The 21,410-nt window shown below is 36.2% G+C and overlaps 1 long non-coding RNA gene across 10 annotated transcripts in view; it reads left to right on the forward strand.

The window, feature by feature from the left end:
• LOC144312693 (uncharacterized) overlaps positions 1 to 21,410 on the forward strand; it is a 241,187-nt gene that overhangs the window by 172,797 nt on the left and 46,980 nt on the right. For all 10 annotated transcript variants that reach the window (XR_013378242.1, XR_013378243.1, XR_013378244.1 and 7 more), the window contains 2 exons: positions 5,013 to 5,056; positions 8,886 to 9,022. This is a non-coding gene — a long non-coding RNA (uncharacterized LOC144312693). The remainder of the gene's footprint in view (positions 1 to 5,012; positions 5,057 to 8,885; positions 9,023 to 21,410) is intronic.

The raw sequence follows: 21,410 nt of genomic DNA on the forward strand, positions 1-21,410 counted from the left end.
CTGCTTTCTGAATGTTGCCTTAATAGGAACATGAATCATAAATAATGAAAACTAAGCCATGCAATTCTCAAGAGCTGTGGGACTGAGTTCCTAATGGGGAAGGCAGATTCCAGAATAACAGACTTTGTTCTGATGTGTGATCAATGCTGAGAATTCTGCACCCTCCACCCACTCCCCAACCACAAACAGGACATGAGGAGTGAAGAAAGGGGGTCTGAACTCAAAAGAAATGTTTCTAGAGTTAATGAAAGGCTTTTTTGACTTATGCTATTAATTTTGCATGTATAGTATTAGATGACATTATGGGGACAGAACTGTTTTCTATTAATATGGATAAGAAAATTAGATACTTTTTAAAGCTTTTTTTCCAAAGGCTTCTTGACTTATTTCCCTCCTTGCTTTCTTTTGAATTCTAGCTCTGACTCACCTGTGAAATTTCCAGTTAGGAAAGAAGTGAGAAAAGCTAGATTTGGTCCCATAGGTAGAAAACTATGGTTAGAAACATTTATGTGTTTATATTACGATATTTTACATGTGGAATTATGAATCTGGTAATTTTAGTGGGCATAATTATATTTCCAGTTATTTCTACTGAAGTTCCATATGACACAGTTATGTAATAATGCTAAAGTGTCCTTTTATGATATCTATGGAGATTAATAAAAATAAATTGGTTAATGTCACAAAATCTACTGTACTGTGCACTTGGACTTTAGTATCACAATGTGATTGTGGGCATGTATATAAAAGAAGACATATTCTTATTTAGGTAAATGCAAGTGTTATTGTAGCCACTAAAAAGATTATTATAAATCTTTGTATGATGCCTTTGGTGAAAGATAAAAATTGTGTCCTAAATAATTAAAGATATATTAATGATTCATACACGTTAGATCACTTGAAAAGCTCAACTTGTCCTTTAAGACACCATCTCTGCTGATTGCCAGGTGCTTTCATTTCTTTAAGCTATTTCCTGTGCTTTTCCAATGCCATATACCTTGTGCAGATTTGTGTATTTATTAATGACTCATCAAGTAATGTATAAAAGGTAACAATATTGAATATTGCATAATGACATTTCTTCTTTTCAGAGCTAAGTAGTTTATATTCTCAGCTGTGGTGAAGGATAGATGACTATATGATAGGTAAAGTTCAGCCATAACTTTTGGATCCCATATGAAAAGTGTTTGGTTCTATATGTAAATATGAAATATCTTCAAATAGAGCAAAGATGTTTTTGCATTTAGAGGTGCTGTTCTTAAGCTACTGAATATTGAAAATATGCTGGATATACTTGTGGTCTATGGAAAAAATCAGCTTAAAGTTTAAGATTGTGTAGTTTCGTTTTTTTTTTTTTTTTTTTTTTTCTGCTAGCTCATCAGAATGAGAAATGTAAACCTCATTTGTTCTCAAGGGCTTAGCAGCCAATCTTGTTCAACTTTTCCTATATCGTTGATTAATTTTGGACGTTGATCAAATCTGACCCTGATCCAAGAAGTGATGCTTCAGCATTCCAGGGGCTTTGGCCTAAAGTGGCATAGCAGGCAAAGCTAATCACCTTTTGAATCTAATCCAGTTATGAACCATTTCAGTGTATTATATGTTTCTATAGGCTTTTAAAATATTGTTTTAATACCAAATTTACCATGACCCAGGGACTCTTCAGTCAAATTATATAAGAAAGTTGAAAAAATATATTATCATTGACTAAGTCAGGCCACAGTTGGTTGCCTCATCCTGTACCTAGGACCAACTGTAGTCAGAATGAAATGATATTTTATTGTTATGTTGTTGTCAGTTGTATGGATTTCATGAAAAATAGTAAGAGTAATATACCCCAGGGGAAGAAGGCTTTTAATCTTGCTCCTTCCTTCATTCATTACTAGGAAACATTTGGAGGCAAGATAGTTTTGATTGACTGAATCTGAATATTACTTTCTTTGTAGTTTCTTTCCAGCTAATTGAGTTAGAATACCTCTGTAAAACTATACTCATTCCGAATTTGAATTCAATTAAAATTCTCTAATAAAGGCCATTGGTGGAAAAATAGAATAATGGCTCATATGTCTTTGAGGGATTTTTGAGGTCTGGTATGGGGTACCATTCGATGCTACCACATGGATGAGCCCAAATCACTGATATCCACTTATCTTGCCTTCCTTCCTGCTATTATGTAAAACTAGGTGTTTTCCCACTTAAGACCAATACTTTCCTGGTCCCCATTTTCCTGTGCCTTTTCAGAAATTCTAGCAGTTCTTGTAACTTCTTGTGATCAATTTTCCCACTATGATTTTTCATTAGTATAATGGTATGATGGAATATTATCCACTATAAAAGAAATCTCGTGCATTTACTTCCTCCTCTAGCTCCTATCCCATTCCTTAACTTTTCTATAACAAAAGTTCCAGAAAAACAATCTATTATCACCTGTAATCAACCTCTCTCCTCCCATTCTTTTCTTGGCATTTCTCCTCTCATTCCATTAAAATTTTGTCAGAATCATCAGTGACTTTGCTTTTGCTCATCTAATGACCAATCCCTAAGTTCCTATCTTTCTTCCCCTTCAGATCATTTGACACAGGTGCTTATTTTCTAATTTCTCAATTTAGCTTTAGGGATACTATTCTTCCTTGATTCTTCTTCTATGTCACTGGGTACTTTTTCTGTCTTCAAATAGCTTCTTCTCATCTTCCTAACTTCTTTTGGATGTCTCAGGGCTATATCCATAGACCATGCTTTTTTTTTTTTTCCCCCACAGCCTCTCACTTTGTGATTTTTTTCAGATCTCATGGCTTTAATACCTTCTAGATATTAACAGTTCCAAAATTTCTGTCTCCAACCTTGACCTTCTTCCCTGAACTCCAAACTTGTAGATTCAAATGCCTACTTGTAATTTCCATTTCTTTTTATTGTGAACTTCTCAAACTTAATAGTAGTGTATGTCTGAAACTGCACTCCAATTTCTGCCCTTTGTTCCCCAACATTGCTATTCAATAAAAGGAAACTCTTTTCTTCCAGTTGTTCAGACAAAAGTTAAAAAAAAAAAGAAAAAAGAAGCAAAACTAAAGAACAAAAATAAAAACCATAGAGTTGTCCATCACTCTATTTTTCCCAAAGCCCATTTCTAATCTTTCAGGAAATCCTGTTGGCTGTACTATCAACAGACATACGGAATTAATCTATTTGTTATGATTTTCATTAAGATCACCTTAGTTCAACCTGCCTGAATAGCCTGTTAAAAGTGAAAAATTTCAGATTTTTTGCTTAATCACGGCAGCATTCAAATAGCTGGTGGAACAATGTTTGCTGCATAGTAAATGCTCAATCATTATTAGTTGAATTAAGGATTGCATAGAGATTCACTCCTCACTCTTCAGGGGTGAATTGTATGATTTTATTTCCCTTTTTACTAATGCATTTCTTACTGTGCAACACTTGGTGAAAGGCACCAAAGCACGTAGAAAAATAGGTTGTCTTTCAGGGTTTTTTTTTGTTTATTAGTTAATTAAAGTGATGACTGTCATGGTTAATAAATTAAGCCTATTTACTACAGTCTCACAGAACAATATTCCTCAAACTTCAGTCATTTGACTTATATCTCCACCCTTTTTTACATATTATTTTTGCTCAAATTAACCTCATATATAATGAATAGAAGGTAAATATAAAAATAAATTCTGAGGAATTCTTGGTGTCTTATGGAACAAAATGATTTTCATAGACTTCTTTTTTTTAAAATTTAGTTTTTTGTAGATAATTTTATCCCTGCTACTTAAAGAGTGCCTTGAAATTAGATTTCAGGTCACATCTTTAAGATAAGCATACCGCATTATTCCATTTCATATAATGCTCTACCTAAAATAGTCTCTAGACCTACCATGGACTTGTTCTATGCTTTGAGTTACAGTGTCTCAGAAGAAAACAGAAAATATACCAGAAAAACTAAAACACATCACTTAAGGCTTATTTCCTGTAAGCCTTCTAGAGGCTTACAAATCTGGTTTATGGGGTTAGATAATGAACATATGAACTAAGAGTCAATGTGATGTGAACTAGTACTTCTTAAATTTAGAGGATTACCACAATTATCCTAGTAGCTCGTTAAAAATGGAAATTTCCAGATTTCTTTTAGGGACTGATTTAGGAAGTCTGAAGTAAAATCTGGGAAGTCAAAGGTTTAACAAGCTAATCAGACGATTCTGATGGGCAATGAGCTGTTGTACCCCTACTTCGGATAATAAAGGAACTAGAACTAGAGCAAGGCTATCTTTCCTTGGAATGAGATTGTCAGGTGTTGAAAATTCCATTGGGTTTTGAATAATATAGGTCAAGTTCAAGTAGACAAACAGGTTGGAGTGGGGAAGAGCAAATTTATGTTATGGTATAATCCAATATGTAATAGTTACAGTGCTCTCCTCTCTAAGTAACAATACACAACTAAAATAATCTGAAGTCCTAGGATATTTAACAAGGATTCTGGATGTGGGGTGGATTTTAGGCTTAGCTAATTTAGTAGGTCAATGATGCCATCAAAGGTTGACAATTTTCTAGACAGTAACGAACCACCTTTTTTTGTGGTTTGACTTTTCATTGTTAGGATTATTGCATCATGGTTGCTACATGGCTACTGTAGCTCTAGACATCATGTCCTCCCACAACATCATCCATGAAATATATACATATATAAGAAGAAATATGGGAAGTTTTTCCTTATATATCTTTTGATTAGGAAGGAAAACTGTTCCCAAAGCCTCTTAGCAGAATTCCCCAGATTGTGTCACATGCCCAAGTCTGAACTTCAAAGTGTTTGATAAACTGAGTATCTGATGCTTTGGGCTTTTATAATGCAAGGCAGACTGCCAGGAAATAAGAAAACAGGACTAATTCCTGGTAGATGGGCAACCAGAAGAGCCGGAACAAAAATGGTGAATACCTAGTATAAAAGTAGAGGAGTGTGCATTTTTAATTTAAATTTGTAAACACTGTTTTCCCTTTCCACCCTTCTTTCCAAGACAAAGGCTTTCTCTGGCTCTCAGGAGTATGGTGGAACATTTTTGTGAGTAAAATAATAAAGATAAGAATGTGTTAACCTTAAATAAGTTTTACTATTCTTTTTTTTCTATGCCTATTTGGAAGTGTCATAGAATTAGGATTTTTGATGATATATGTAAGATCTTGTTCATAAGTGATCACTAAAAATAAATTTTTTTAAGTAGTCTCCACTCCCAGCATGTAGCCCAGTGTGGGGCTCAAATTCACAATCCTGAGATCAAGACTTGAGCTGAGTGAGATCAAGAGTTGGATGTTTAACTGACTAAGCCACTTTGGCTCCCCTGATTATTTTTTGAAATAAGCTTTTAACCTTAGAATAGTTTCAGGTTTATAGCAGATTTGTGAAAACAGTATAGAGAGTTCCCTTATATCCTACACTCAATTTCCTCTGTTATTAATATCTAAGTATCATACATTTGTCACAATTTATAGATTAATACTGATACATTAATATTAACTAAAGTCTATACTTTATTCAGATTTTCTTTGTCTTAACCTAATGTCTTTTTTTTTTTTTTTTTTTTTTTTTTTTGCTATTGTACCAGGGTCCCACCCAGCATACCACATTAATTGTTATGTCTCCTTGGGTACCTTTGGCCATTAAAGTTTCTCAGACTTTCCTTGTTTTTAGTGTTTTTGATAGCTTTAAGGAGTGCTAGTCAAGTACATTGTAGAAATCCTTCAATTGGGATTTGTCTGATGTTTTGCTCAGACAAATGATGGCCTGGAGAAATGTGTTCCTGGGAGAAAGAACACAGAGGTAAAGTTTGATTCTCATCACATCATATCAAGGGAACACACTACCAACATGAGTTATCACTATTGATATTTACCTTGATCACCTGGCAGAGTCAGTGTTTATCAGGTTTCTCCACTGTAAAATTATCCTTTTTCCCTCTTGTCATACTCTGCTCTTTGGGAAACAGCCACTCCGAATAGCTTACAGAGTGGGGAGTTATTGTTCATCTCCTTGAGGGAGCAATATTCATATAAACTGTGTAGAATTCTGAACAGATTATTCTCTTCTCCCCCATTTGTTTATTTAATCATTTATTAATATCAGTGTGGACTGGTGAATATGCATTTTATACTTTGGGTTATAATCCAATATTACTTTAGTTTGCTCAGATTATTGCATCTTTGGGCACTGGGAGCTCTTTCAGTTGGTCCTGTTTTCTTGGACATGCTTCCATGTGTGTGTATGTGTGTGCATATGTAGCACTTGTTTTCTGGCACTATATGATTCTCTAGGCTCATCTTATATGTTTCCTGCCATATCCCTAGATTCGTGCCATTTCTCTGGTTCCTGTCTTTGAGAATGGTGTTAGGAGCCAAGATCTAGATGCTGGGTACCATGACCTCCAGGCCCTCTTAGCCAACAGACCAAGGAAATATGTGTATATATGTATCTTTAAATATTTCTGTATTATTACCATCTGTTCTTAGGCCAAACGTGTTCATATGATATCTCCAACTGTATTGCTGCATGGATCATGCTAGCTTTTTGTCCTCTTGTCTTTAACCCCATTATAACAATGAGAAACCTGGCTCCTACCATCCACCTTCCATTTACTTAATGTTTCAATTACAGTATAATTTCAAGTTTGTTAGCTTCTACCCCTGAAGCTACTTTATCAACTAGAGTACAATGCTTATGTATAGTTCCCTTTACCTTTTGTATTCCAAATTCCACTCATTTTTAAAGTTCTAAAGTCAGCACTTTTCCCCCAATGCTTTCCAGTGAAGTCGTTTTATACCTTTGTAATACTGTTGGATTCTTTTGTCACATACTGCTTTCCATCCTGTGATCCTGACCTCCTAAATGATTTTTCTTAAAGTTTGCACACATTGCGGTACACACTTGGTGCTACACAGTTCTGTGGGTTTTGACAAATGCACTGAGTCATGTATCTGCATTACAGTGTCATACAGAATAGTTCTTTCTGCTGCCATAAAAAAATCCCTTGTGTTCCACTTATTCATCTCTTCTTCCCTCTCTACCCTCCCAGACCTCTAGCAACAACTGATTTTTTTACACTACTGATATTTTTTATTATATTTATAGTTTTGCTTTTACCATAATAACATATAGTTAGCATCATATGGTCTGTAGCCTTTCTAGACTGGCTTCTTTCACTTAGAAATATGCACAGTTTTCTCCTTTGGCTTCTTTCAAGATTTTCTCTTTGTTTCCACTTCTCTGTGGTATGAATATAACATGCCTAAGTTATTGTATTGTATCAAGCAATAGAAATTGAGGTAAACAGTCTTCTGGTATGAGAATTTATAGTAATCTGCCTAGGACTTGGGCTGTATTTAATGATTGCTATATCTATAGATACCAGAGATTTCAAACTCCTCTGGGTCTTTGCTTTCATCTTTTCTCTTGGTTTTGAGCTTCCCTCAGTACTTCTTCTCAGTCTGTCTGTCTTGCAGCTTTTTCAGCTGTAATCCATAGTTTACACTAGAGCATTTTTGGCATGGTGGTAAAGTATGGGGAGAAGGAGTGTTCTATCATCTTCTAATTAAATTTCAGTCTCTTAGGGGCCTTATATTTTGAGATCATGACATTCACAATTGTTTTTCCAGTGGTATACTTTTATCCTCAGTGTCCTCTACTTTTTTCTCTGCCTGCAACATTCTCAACTTATTTCCTTGAACTTTTGAGCCCTATTGATTGTGATTGTTTCTTCTCAGGTGAGACAGTAAAGCTAGGGTGAAAGGAATGCCCTTCCACAACTAGGATAAGGGTCCAGAAAAGTGTTTTTCTCTGGAGGAAAGTTCTTTGTTATGGAGAAGACTCTGGGTATATTTCATACTGATTACTAGAACTGCCAGAACCAAGAGGAAATTTTCCTTATATCTTTACTGTAAGCACCTGGTGGGATTCCTAGAGGTAAAGCCCATAAAAGCATCTTTTTGCCTTAAGATTATAGCCTCAGGAACTTCTTACTCTCATACCTGACCACATTCAGTCTCCTGTCAAAATTACCATTTGCTCCGGATTGAATACTGTCCCCCAAAAGATATGTTCAGGTCCTTGAGGAGTCCATTCATGCCCAAAAACTTACATGTGATTTTTCAGGCTCAAGAGTAGGCAGTTTACAAAGGCTTTCCCTGCCAACCCTAATGAGGAAGAGCTATGTTCCCTCCACCAGATTCATTGCACAGTCAATGAACTAAAGTCTCTGAGGGAGTCTCTGGTCAAGGACTTGGGACCTTCTGGCCAACTATTCCCTTGCACACATCTGCATTCCTAGCCTAAGCACTTGCATTCAAAAGTCTTTTTTATTGGGGCCCGCTTTAGGCACATCTGCCAAAACCTCCTTACTCAGGGGAGAGTCCCCTGAAGATACTTTTTCTCTGCTCTGATTCAGTCTTCAGTACTTTTCCATTCCTTGTCCTTCTTCCATCCTTCCTCTGGCCCCCAAGTCAAAAAAACCCTGCAGGAAGTTGTTGTTGGGGGCTCCCTCAGCTGTGAGAAAGCTCCCTATGTCTGTGCGGATCTATCTGGCCCTCCACGATTACTATCTCACCAGGAAAAATAGAACAGAGGGTGGTCAGTGCCTTCTCTAGTGTAGGCTCTTGCTTACACTATTGAGATAAGAGATTAAGGGCTTGACTGTGACTTTCATTTGGCTTGTTTCAATTGGCTACTCCAAAACTTGGCAGTTCACTTCCATTCAGCACACCTCATCTCTTTCTAGTCCTAAACTTTGTAGCTATAAATGAGACCTTATTTGGAAATAGGGCTTTTGTAGATGTAATCAAGTTAAGATGAGGTCATACTGGATTAGAGTAGGCCGTACATCTAATGACTGTTATCTTTTTAGGAGGAAAGAGAAGGAGACTTAAATACAGAAACCAGATACATACAAAGAAGAGCAGCCATGTGAAGACAGAGGCAGAAATTGGAGTGATGCATCTACAAGCTGAAAAAATGCCAAGGATTTCTGGCAACCACCAAAAGGTAGAAAGAGAAAAGAAAAGAATCTTTCCTGGAGTTTTCAGAGAGAATATGGCCCTGTTGGCACCTTGAATTCAGATTTTTTTGTCTCTAGAACTGTGACAGAATAACTTTCTGTTGATTTATGTTGTCAGTTTGTGATCGTTTTTTTATGGCAGCCTTAAGAATCTAAAGCAGATTTTGGTACAGGCAAGTAGATGCTGTAATAAATACACACACACACACACACACAAAGGGAAAAAAAACAACAAACAAACGTGGAAGTAGATTTGGAATTGGATGGTAGAGGCTGGGAGAATCTGAGGCACATGATAGAAAAAGCCTTGCTTGCTTCGAGGAGAGTTGATGGAAATGTGGAGGTTAAAGGTGTTTCTATTGAGGTCTCAGGTGGAAGTGAAGAGCATATTACTGAAAACTGGAGGAAAAGTCATCCTTGTTATAAAGTAGCAGGAAACTTGGCTGAATTGTGTTTAACTTTTGGGTGAAAAATAGAAAATATTGAAGGCATGGCCTGGTTTCTCCTTGCTGATTGGAGTAAAATGTGAGAAGAAGGAGATGAATTGAGGAGAGAATTGTTAAATGAAAAGATTAGAATTTGATGATTCGAAAAACTCTCAGCCTATCTATGTAGCAAAATATACTAAAACATGTTCTGGGTAGAGTGACAAGAGGGTATTGAAGCAACCTTTTGGGTTCAGAATGTCTACCTTAGGTCTGTTGCACTATTGTATTTTGGAAGCAGAAAACTTATTTTCTAGTTTCATATGTCCACAGGTAGAAAGAAATTTTGCCCCAGAAGGGATTATACCCAGAATTTCACTCATACTTAATTTAGATTATTTCGATGGTAAGACTTGGTACTTTTTGAGTTGACGATACTTAGATGAGATTTTGGAATTAGATTTGATGCTGAATAGGGTTAAGACTCTCAGGGATATTAGGATGGAGTAAATGTATTTTGCAAGTGGGAAAGACATAAATTTTGGGGGCTGGAGGGCAATCTATAACGGGATGAGTTGTATCACCCCTCAAAAAAAAGATATGTTTAAATTCTAAACCCCATTACCTGTGAAAGTGATCTTATTTCAAAATAGGGTCTTTGCAGATATAATCAAGTTAAGATGAGGTTATACTGGGTGACTGGTGTTTTCAGAAGAGAAAATATAGGGAGAGATCTGATTATAGTAAAATGTGAGAGGAAAGAGAAAAATTGAGAAAGTAATTGACAACCAAATGAAACAAGAACTTGAGGATTTGGAAAAATCTCAGCCTACCTATATTTCACAGAGACATTGCACAAAAGGAAAGCATAGAGAAACACAGAAGGAAGACAGCCATGTGAAGACAGAGAAAAAAATTAGAGTGATGCAGTCATAAGCCAGGAATGTTGAGGTTTGCTGGCAACCACCAGAAAGTAGGAAGAGGCAAGAAAGGATTCTTCTCCAGAGGCTGCAAAGGGAGAATGGCCTGCCCACATCTTGATTTTGGACTTCTAGCCTCCAGAACTGTGAGACTAAATTTCTGTTGTTTCAAGCCACCAGGTTTGTGGTAATATGTTAGAACAGCCTTAGGAAAGGGATGCCTGGGTGGCTCAGTGGTTGAACATCTGCCTTTGGCTCAGGGTGTGATCCTGGAGTGCTGGGATCAAGTGCCACATCAGGCTCCCTGCATGGAGCCTACTTCTCCCTCTGCCTCTCTCTCTCTGTCTCTCATGAATAAATAAATAAAATCTTTTTTTTTTTTTTTTAAAGAACAGCCTTGGGAAGTAATATAATTTATATTTATAACTTTATCAGCTTCTATTCAGATCTTAGCTTTGTCTCTCTGAATGAACCTGTCTCTTGAGATTTTGGGCTGGTGGTTTACCCTGCAAATTCAGTTTTCTAGTAAGTCTGAGAAAAGTAATTTACTTTTAGTTTAGCCATATGTTCAGCTTTTTTTTTTTTGAATGAAAACAATGACTTCTGAACTCTTTACATGTCAAAACTAAACCTGAAGTTCTCCCTGTTAAGTTACTTTTGATTCCTGATCTTTTCCCCTTGTACTGATCGGCATTTCTTTCTATCTTTACAAAATATTCTGTGGATGTCTGTTTACCATAAGGCCTTTACCATTGAATATTCTCTTACTCTTTAAACTTCTGACAATATTATACCCATGTTTAGTCCTAGATCAGAATATCAGCTACTCCATGAAATCTCAGATTTCTCCCCTTGACTGGTTAGAACAAGTCTTTTACCATGAAGAACTTGGAACATTTCTTGATCATAGTACTCATTGAATTTTATTATAGATAATTACTCAAAAATAAGTACTCCTAGCATATTTTTTCATATTTCATGTATGAAATATATTGTATTTACTTAACTTACTTAATTGTAGTTGAACAACTTTTGAAATTTGTTTAATATCTGTTTTTCACTTAAGAATATTACTTTCATAAGTGAAAGAGATATGTTTTTATTGTTCAACACTATATCTCCATTCATTTATTGAACACATTTCTTTGAATGTTTTCTAAGTGCTAGGCTATTAGAGAAGGAATTGGGGATATTACTAACACCAAAAAATTAGAGAAGGAATTGGAGATATTACTAACACCAAAAAATGTATTGTCAATCCTCTTATAGTCTAGCAGTAGAGGAAAACACATATGCACACACACACAGGATTATATAAATTGTAATAAATACCATGAAGGGAATAAAAGGAATATTGGGAATTAAGACTAACTATATATTAGGAGCCAGCCAGAATAGACTTCTTTTCAGAGGTGGCATTTAGGCTCAGATCTGAAGGATAAAAAAGAATGAGACACCAGAGGATAGTAGAATTGTGTCCAGCTTTCCAGTCTGAGAAATCATATTGTATGGCACTAAAGTGGAAAAGACTTGAAATTTTTTTACACTGAGAACTCCTGAATCAACAACTATGCCCCATACCTTTGTGTTTATAATATATATCATATCACATAGTAGGAGAGGTTGCCTCCAAGGAAGAGGAGTTTATGAGTAGATTGACTGAATCACATGTTACTTTTTAATTTAACTTAATTTAATTTTACAACAGCTTTGAAAGGTCTTACCATTTTTTATGTAGAAAATAGAGCCTTGGAAGAGCCAGATTTCTAACCCAAGGCCATAGAACTGGTAGTGGGAGAGGTAAGATATGAACCCAGGAGTTTATGATAACAAATTTCTTGCGCTACTGACCATATCATATTGCTTCCTAACAACAAATGACCATTGAGTAAATGAATAAATTAAAGCTGGAAAACCTGCTAAATATGCATATTTAAATCACTGTTATACTATAGTAGATTTAGGATTTTATCTTAACCATTCTTGATTGGATATTTTAAGTTATGTTAATTTTATGTGGATATATCATTCTATCTCAGTTTTACAATAGTGTTATTTATTACTATGACAACCATTTGTAATAAACCACTGTTTACCAGGCCTAAGGTGATCAGAAGTTCAGGTTTCCAATCTGGCTATTTATATCTTAGAAGCAGAGTGGAAATATAAACCATTAAGCAGTGGGTTTATAATTTAACCCAATATAAGAATGTATAGCATTCAAATGAATAAAATAAAATGTGTTTTGGGAACAATTTGGAGACATTTTATATTTAATGGATTCTAAAATGTAAGACCCTTTTCACCTATAGCCTCTGCAGCTGATAGCCTTCTGTTCACCAGCATGGAAAAATATGTTTCATATTAAGTGATGGCAGGGGCATCTGTTTCTGTCATTTTGGCTGCACATCAACTTCATTTCACATATGCAAATTATATAAACTCTTTAAAAAGGAGTCCCATAGTATAATTGACTTTGTATTAAGAGTTGTGAAATTTATTTTCCTAGACCTTGATTTAACCCATGGGTAAACTTTGAGTGCAATTTGTGGTCAGAGATTTAGGATATCTGATCACTTTAGGGAAGGCCAAAGCCAGATTACAGGTGTGTAGAAAGATGGGAAGTATAGTTTTGGCATAAAATGGGGGAGATGGTTAATTTAATGGATAGAGCCCTGGGATGCGAAAATATGGTTCCAAATATTAGTCTACCCTGGATAGATATGTGAATTTTTGCAATATGTTTTTATTCCTCATAGAGTGAGATGTGTGAGGGGCTTAACCATTTAGTTGCAGGACATCCCAACATGCCACAAGTCAACTACTGATGACGTATGCGGTGATTTTAGGTAGTCTAATGGCATGGCTTCCAATAATCTTGAATCTCATAAGCAAAAAGTTTCCTCCTGATTATTTTGATTTACTCAGGAAGGCAAAGTCTAAGTTTGGTGTTGGTATGTCTTTATGACCTCTCCAATACCTTATAATCTCCTTTTATTAATGGAAGGAGGCCCAAACTCAGTCTTTAATAGAATAATAGCTAACTGAAATGTCATAATACTATTTTGTTTTCCGTATATACATTTATCATTTGTGACAAATGCTACTGTGAATTGGTTACTTGTATTTTTTTTCATTTGAAATATAGCCATTTAATTAACAAAGACATTCAATTTAGATAAAACTGAGTAAACAATAGTAAAAATGTTATATCAACATGGTAATATCATTCATTCATTCAACAAGTATGTACTAGTGCCAGTCTCTATTCTAAACAGTGGAGGAAATAATGATAAATGAGAGATATGATCCCCTTTAGCAACTATACAACTTAGAAGGGAAAGAAAATAAGAAAAAAATGAATGAATATAAAATATATCACGTTGTGATAAATTCTAAAAAACAAAGCAGAGTAAGGGGATAGAGAATAAACGTGTATGTGTGTGTGTGTATGTGTATGTGTGTGTATGTTCACTATTTTAAATATAGGATACTCAGAATGGGGGGAGTTTTTGGAAGATGACTAGAATAAATTGAAGAAGTAATCTATGCAAATATCTTGGACAAGGTGATTATATGTAGAAGGAGCAGGAACTATGAAGTTCTGAGACAGAATAAACTTGATGTGCTAGAGAAATAGCAAGAAACCCATGTGGCTTGACATGAGTGAATATGGCAGATGGTATAGAACAATGAGGTAAAGAAGGAGGAAGTATAACATCATGCAAGGCCTGAGAGATAGTGCTACTTAGTGAGATGGGGAAGCATAAGGGAAGAGGTAATTTGGGGATTTTAAAGAAGGCAGGTTTTATTAAAGAGTTGAATTTTGGACATGTTAAAGTGAGATGCCTTTTGGACATCTAAGTGGTGATGTTTAATAAGAAGTAGAGTATATTGGGATGCCTGGGTGGCTCAGCGGTTGAGTGTCTAACTTTGGCTCAGGGCGTGATCCTGGAGTCCTAGGATCGAGTCCTACATTGGGCTTCCTGCATGGAGCCTGCTTCTCCCTCTGCCTATGTCTCTGCCCCGCCCCCCCCCCATGAATAAATAAATAAAACCTTTAAAAAAAAGAAGTGGAGTATATGAATCTGAAGTGCAAATGAAAGGTTACAAAAGGATATATGCTTGAGAGTATCTGTATGGATAATATTTAAAGTTGAATGTGTGATTAGCGAATGAATATAGATTGAAAGAGAAATGGGCTAAGGATTAAGCCCTGGAGAACTGTAACTTTCAGAAATAAAAAAAAAAGAAGAAACCAACAAGAAGGCTGAGAAGGAGGTAGATAGTGAGGTAGGAGAAAAACTCAGGATAGTGTGGTATCATAGAAGCCAGGTTAAACATGTGTTTCAAGAAGGATAGAGTGATCAACTACATTAAATGGCTGTTAATAGTTTCAGTCAAATGGGAACTGAAAATTGATCATTGGATTTTGCAAAATGGATATAACTTATTACCTTGATAAACATGGTTTACTAGTGTGAGAAACGCAATGTCTGATTATAATGGGTTGAGGAAAAACATGGAAGTAAAGAAATAGATCCAGAAAGAATGGAAAACATTTTTTTAAAAATTAAGTTTTTATTTTAATTCTAGTTAGTTTCAGGTGTACAATATAATGATTCAACACTTCCGTACATCACTTGGTGCTCATCATGACAAAACCCTTCCCCCCATCCCCCTCCTCTCTGGTAACCATCAGTTTGTTTTTTTATAATTAAGAGTCTGTTTCTTGATTTCTCTCTCTCTCTTTCTCTCTCTCTCATTTTGGAAAAAAAATTTTTTTGAGCAACCTTGCCATAAAGGGGATAAGAAAAATGGAACGGTAGGTGGAAGGTGATATGGGGTTTGGCTGATGGTGGTATCACTACTTATTTATATGCTGATGGGAATTATTCAGTAGGTGAATCATGAAGATGGAAAGTGAGTTTTGAAGGATTTTTTTCTCCCTATTTTAATATTCTTGTTTGTAGATAGGATTTTGCAATCCAGGAGGTTAAATGAGCTATCCAAAATCATACTAGCTAGTAGACTAAGCTTTCAGATTCCTAGTCCAGAATTACCCTTACTACCTACATTGTTTCAATGTGTATAATCTCTGGGGTAAGGTACTTGGCAAAACATATAGAAGTTACCATTATTGGTTTTCATATTATCTCGAAGGAGCTTAAAGATGAGAAAAATTTCTGGAAATATACCATACCAAAATCTTGAAAAACTGAATTTTTGGGACAGGCATTACTTTTTGTTGGCGTACAAGGAAAGAATGGTGAATAAGGAGTAATTGGTGGAAAATATTTGGGGTTAAAAGAAACACATAAAAGCAGTAAATCAAGAATGATTCTGGTATCTTCACAAGGCAGTGCAGTGCACCAGTTGATTAGAACCAGAGGTGGGTAGCAACCACAATGAGGTCAGTAGATAAAATGATTCCAACCTGTTAAGGGATGTGAAGAGCCTGGGAGAAATTTCAGCCAATTGTGGCAGGAAATGGGGAGTTATTGAAATGTTCTGTGGTAGGAATGAGGATCTGGATGACATCACACTAATTTTATTTGTGGAAAAGTTTGGGCAAATCCCTAAAAACCTGAATTTTTAAGTCAGAGTAGGCTGCTGGGGTGATAGCAACAGAAATTAGTAAAAGAGAAAAAGATTGTAGGAGTGTTCAGTTCAGGTTCTTATGGTCAAATATACAACAAGAAATTGTCAAGAGACATTTGGCATCAAAAGCTTGGAGCTTGGATAAATAGGAGGAATTAAAGGTAGAGTTTTCTGAGGCTATCACATAAACTTGAGTGTTGAATCTATGATGATATGGTACAAGAGTAATTTTAAGTAAAGGAAGAACAGGGGGTCAAAACAGAACGATTGCAAATATCCACACTCTAATTTCTTTGAGCTTCCATTTCTCCTACTCTGAACTGTGATTGATATTATATACCACATGTATTCACAGTGGTTGTGAGACTTTCATAAAGTGACAGATGTGAACATTCTTTGAAAATATGTGGTGTTATTTCAGATGCAGGGTGAAATTACAATGACAAATGATATAAACATGATCAAATAGGACAGCATTTCAAGTTATCTAACATATACTGAAATTACGGAAAGGTAAAATTATGTATCAATAAGAGTGGCTTTAATAGGTTTTGTCAGGGCTGGCTGTTGGAACTCATGTACATATGACTTCCAAACTTTCAATTCCAAACTTGAATTTGAAAGTGTAAAACAACTGCTACAGAAGAACATTTTTTAAAAATTCAAATTGAGAGAAGCGAAGTTGTATAACTATTGCTTTAAAGAAGCAGCTGGTAGCATATGTCAGGACAATTTGGAGCTATTATCACCTCTTTAAGATACTGAGAAAATTGAATTGCTGACTAATGTAGTTGGGGGTGAAGGTCACCTTTCAAAAACCCGGTGACTGCAGTATGATCCTATTTTAAAAATCCATCTTGCAAAGTTGCAGTTGGAAGATAGCTTTCCTCTTACAACAAGTTACATTTTAAGATACATCAAGTTTGACTATAGATATAGATATAGATATAGATATATCTACATAGTGTATATATGTATCACTGAAAGAAATGCCCATCTTCCTTACCTTTTTCTATTCTCCGCTATAGAAACCAGTTGTGGGGAAGTGGGATTAGGGAGAGTTTGGATGATGGTAAAAGGAAAAACAACAAGACAAATTAACATTTCAAATATGTGTTTTTTTAAGTCATTTTGTTTCTGGGGTGGTGATGTGGGACAGATGTTTATGTTGTTCACGCATGCACTGTTCTCTGTTAGTTTCTTAGGCAAAGATAGAACCTGACTTGGTATGAGCAAGAGAGAAACTGCTCTGCATTAAAATGTATAATGCTGTCTCCACTATTGGCAGGAAAAGCTTTTGCAGATAAATTTACATTTAAATGTAAAATACTGTTTTTCCATGAAAGTGTGTTTGCATGTATGTATGTATGTGTGTATATTACACTCTGATAGTTGAAAGTACGAAGGGGCATATCTTTACCTTACCACTGGTGGTGACTCTTCAAAATGCAAAATAATAGGAACATGATAAATATTTTATGTTTGGTGTCCTATTCAGTTTGGGCTGCTATAACAAATACCATAGACTGTGTGGCTTATCAACAACAGAAATTGATTTCTGACAGTTCTAGAGGCCAGAAGTCTGAGATTAGGTCTCCAGCAAGGGCACATTGCAACCTCACGTGGTATAGAGGAGAGAGAAAGCATGTTCTCTCGTGTCTTTTTAAAAGAACACTAATCTTATTCCAAAAGCTCTACCCTCACAGCCTAATTACCTCCCAAAGGCGACATCTCCCAATACTATCACACTGGGGGTTAGGATATTTCGATATGAATTTTGAAAGGACACAAAGATTCATGCGAAGCATTTGGAGAACTGACTGATGAGAAAAACAAATATATTGAAAGCCATTGAGATCAATGAGATTTGGAGTGTCAAAACTCTTTTTTATTGTGTGGCTGGAGACTTCAATCACCTTTTTCTAGAATGAATAAAATTCTGGAAATGTACTGGAGTGCTTAATTGTGTTTCACTATGAACCTTGAATAAGGGAAGGCAATGGATTCTATGACAAGTTTGAGAATTTCTTCCAAATGAGGATGGGAATTCATATTTTGAAGGGACTCATTTTTGAGGATTGAGAAGAGGACAGTCTTATAGAAAAATAAAGCTAGAGACTATAGATTGTCATTTAAGAGACCCTGCAAATAGCTAACTTTTATAATTTTTTCCCTCAGACTATGAGAAAAATTGTATTCAGTATCCAGGTCTAAATGTTTTTTTCTTCACTATAGCTTATGTCCAGAACTTCAGAAAAATCTGATAAAAACACACAGGCTTGTGTTAGAGTTTTGGGGAATCTGTATGTGGTGGTGGTGGGGGTATACAGAGAGCCCATGGACCATCTAACATCATTAGTTTGACTACTCTTTTCTTGACTTTTATGTTTTTGAAATAAAATGCAGGCAACAGTTAGGAAAAGAAAGTCATAACAGAGTTGTCCAACATGTCAGACAACTTGGCTTTGCTGAAACATTTTGTGTGTTAGGATTTTGGCTTTGCCATTAATAGCTTGGAGACAGGACATTTAATGTCTAATAAGGCAAACTCATTTAGACCATTTAGCCAATGCAATGGTTAATTTTTTGTGCCAACCTGACTGGGCTATAGTGTGCTCAGGTATTTGGTCAGACATTATCCTGAATGTGTCGTGAGGTGTTTTTGGGTGAGATTAACATTTAAATCTGTAGACAGAGTAAAGCTTATTGCCCTTCTGTGATGTGAGAGGGACTCGTCTAATCAGCAGAAGACCTGAATAGAACAAAAAGATCCTCCCCTGGGTAAGGGATAATTCTTCTTGCCCGATGGCCTTTGAACTAAGTAGGGCATTGGTGCTCCTGCGTCTTAGACCTTTGGACTTGGACTGGACCTAAACCATCAGGTCTCCTGGACCTCCAGCTTGCCAGTTCACCCTGCATATCATAAGATTTGCCAGCCTCCATAATCATATGAACCAATTCCTTACAAGAAATTTCAACCTTCTTCTTCTCTCTCTCTCTCTCTCTCTCTCTCCTCTCCCTCCCTGGAGGACCCTGGCTCATAGAGCTGCTGTCTTTAGTTGATCTTTTAATATACTTGCTTCCTTCATTAGTGAGTTCTCCAAAAATATTATGTTTACTATTTCCCTACTGCGTGCCAGGCACTATGCCAGCTCCTGAACGTTCAGTACACAACACTACAGAGATTGCCTCTGCTTCTGTTGAAGCTCACAGATTAGAGAGAGACTGACAATACACTAAATGTTTTTGTTGCCTTCTCTCTGCCTTCTTCTCTTCTTCTCTCTAAAAATGTATAGAGAATCTTATATTTACAGCATAGAAAAAGAAGAGAGTAACCCAGAGGCACACTTCACCTAGTCCAGGACATAAAGAAGGCTTCCCAGAAACAGTGGCATTTAAGTTAGGTCTTAAGCAGTGAGTAGGAATTACCCTGTGATGGTGTTTGAGGGTTAGTGTGGAAAAAGAATGTTTATAAAGGCTCTGCACTCATATAGGACTTCACATATTTAAGGTATTGGTGTGTCTGGAATGTAAGGAGGGAGAAGAAAGGTCAAAAAGTTGTAATTGAAAGGGATCAGATTACATAGGGCCATTAGGCTATATTAAGAATTTGAGATTACCTAGCCTGTGACCAAGAAATGAGAACAGAAATCACTGTGATTTCACACAGAAATCACTCTGACTGAATGCCAGCAGGACAAAGGTGGCCATGGAAGACCTTTTGGGATGACAGAGTTAACCAGATAAAATAGAAAATTGCTTCATTTTGGGTGTTGTCAGGGCAAATAGAAGCAGGTAGATAGTACTAAGTCAAGGAAAAGGAGTGAAGCTGACTTTGTGGGGTGATCAAGGGTTTTGACCCTTAGGTGGCTGAGATGCCCACACTGAAGTGTTAAGTAGGGAGGTGGAGCTCAGAAGATAAAAATATTGGAGTCTTCAGGGTGTATGAATGAATGAACAGACATTTCTTCAGAAAAGAAATACATATAGCCAACAAGCACATGAAAAAATGCTCAACATCATTCAGCATCAGGGAAATACAAATCAAAACCACAATGAGATACTGATGCAGGAGAGTTTGGTTCTTGTCTCATGGAGTTGAAGAATGAATCTCGTGGACAAAGGAGAGTAACTAAAGCACCAGAAGTTTATTAAGTAAGGTACCAAGAAAGCTCTCAGAAGTGAGAGGGGGTCCTGACAGCGTTGCCACTGAGGGCTTTTTGGACTGGCCTTTTATAGAAAACCTGACTAGGGAGTTGATGAACTTGAGATTTCTTGTGCCATCTTGAGTGAATGACATCTGACTGTTTTGAGTCTCTGTAATTAGTTGATAGCCATCAAAGGAAGATATTCCCTCATATTTTGGAGCCAAGGGGCCACATTTACTTCCTTATCTCTGTTTTTGTTGCCTTCTCTCTGTTGCATCTTAGTGTTTTTGGTATTTATGGGAGTCTGACCTTGGGGCCTCCTGGTGTCCTTGGTGTACAGAGATTTGTGAGAGCCAGACTCTGGGCCTTTCCCTTATCTTTCCTGCCTAGCTCTATCTGTCCCTTACACAATACCACCTTACACCAGTTAGAATGGCTAAAATAAAGAAGTCAAGAAATGACACATGTTGGCGAGGATGCAGAGAAAGGGGAACCCTCTTGCACTGTTGGTGGGAATGCAAGCTGGTGTAGCCACTCAGGAAAACAGTATGGAGGTTCCTCAAAAAGTTGAAAATAGAGCTACCCTACAATCCAGCATTTGCACTACTAGGTATTTACCCCAAAGATACAAAAATAGTGATCCAAAGGAGCACCTGCACCCTGATGTTTATAGCAGCAATGTCCACAATAACCAAACTATGAAAAGAGCCTTGATGTCCATTGATAGATGAATAAAGAAAATGTGGTACATATATACAATGGAATACTACCCAGCCATCAAAAAAGTTGAAATCTTGCCATTTGCAACAATGTGGTTGGAACTAGAGGGTATTATGCTAAACAAGGTAAGTCAATCAGAAAAAGACAATTATCTTATGGTCTCATTCAAATGTGAAGTTTAGGAAACACAACAGAGGATCATAGAGGAAGAGAGGGAAAAATAAAACAAGACAAAAATCAGAGAGGGAGACAAACCATAAGAGACTCTTAATCATAGGAAACAAACTGAGGGTTGCTGAAGGGGAGGTGGATGGGGGGATGGGGTACCTGGATGATGGACATTAAGGAGGGCACATGATCTAATGAGCACTGGGTGTTATATGCAACTGATGAATCACTGAACTCTATATCTGAAACTAATAATATATTATATGTTAATCAATTGAATTAAAAAATAAACACATGGAAATATAAAAAAGGGAAAAAGATAAAAAATAAAAGGATAATGTAAAAAAATTAGTTTTTTCTTAGATTAGGGCTTTTTTTTTTTTTTTTTTTTTA

This window comes from Canis aureus, chromosome 4 (genome assembly GCF_053574225.1).
Source record: "Canis aureus isolate CA01 chromosome 4, VMU_Caureus_v.1.0, whole genome shotgun sequence".
NCBI classification, from domain to species: domain Eukaryota; kingdom Metazoa; phylum Chordata; class Mammalia; order Carnivora; family Canidae; genus Canis; species Canis aureus.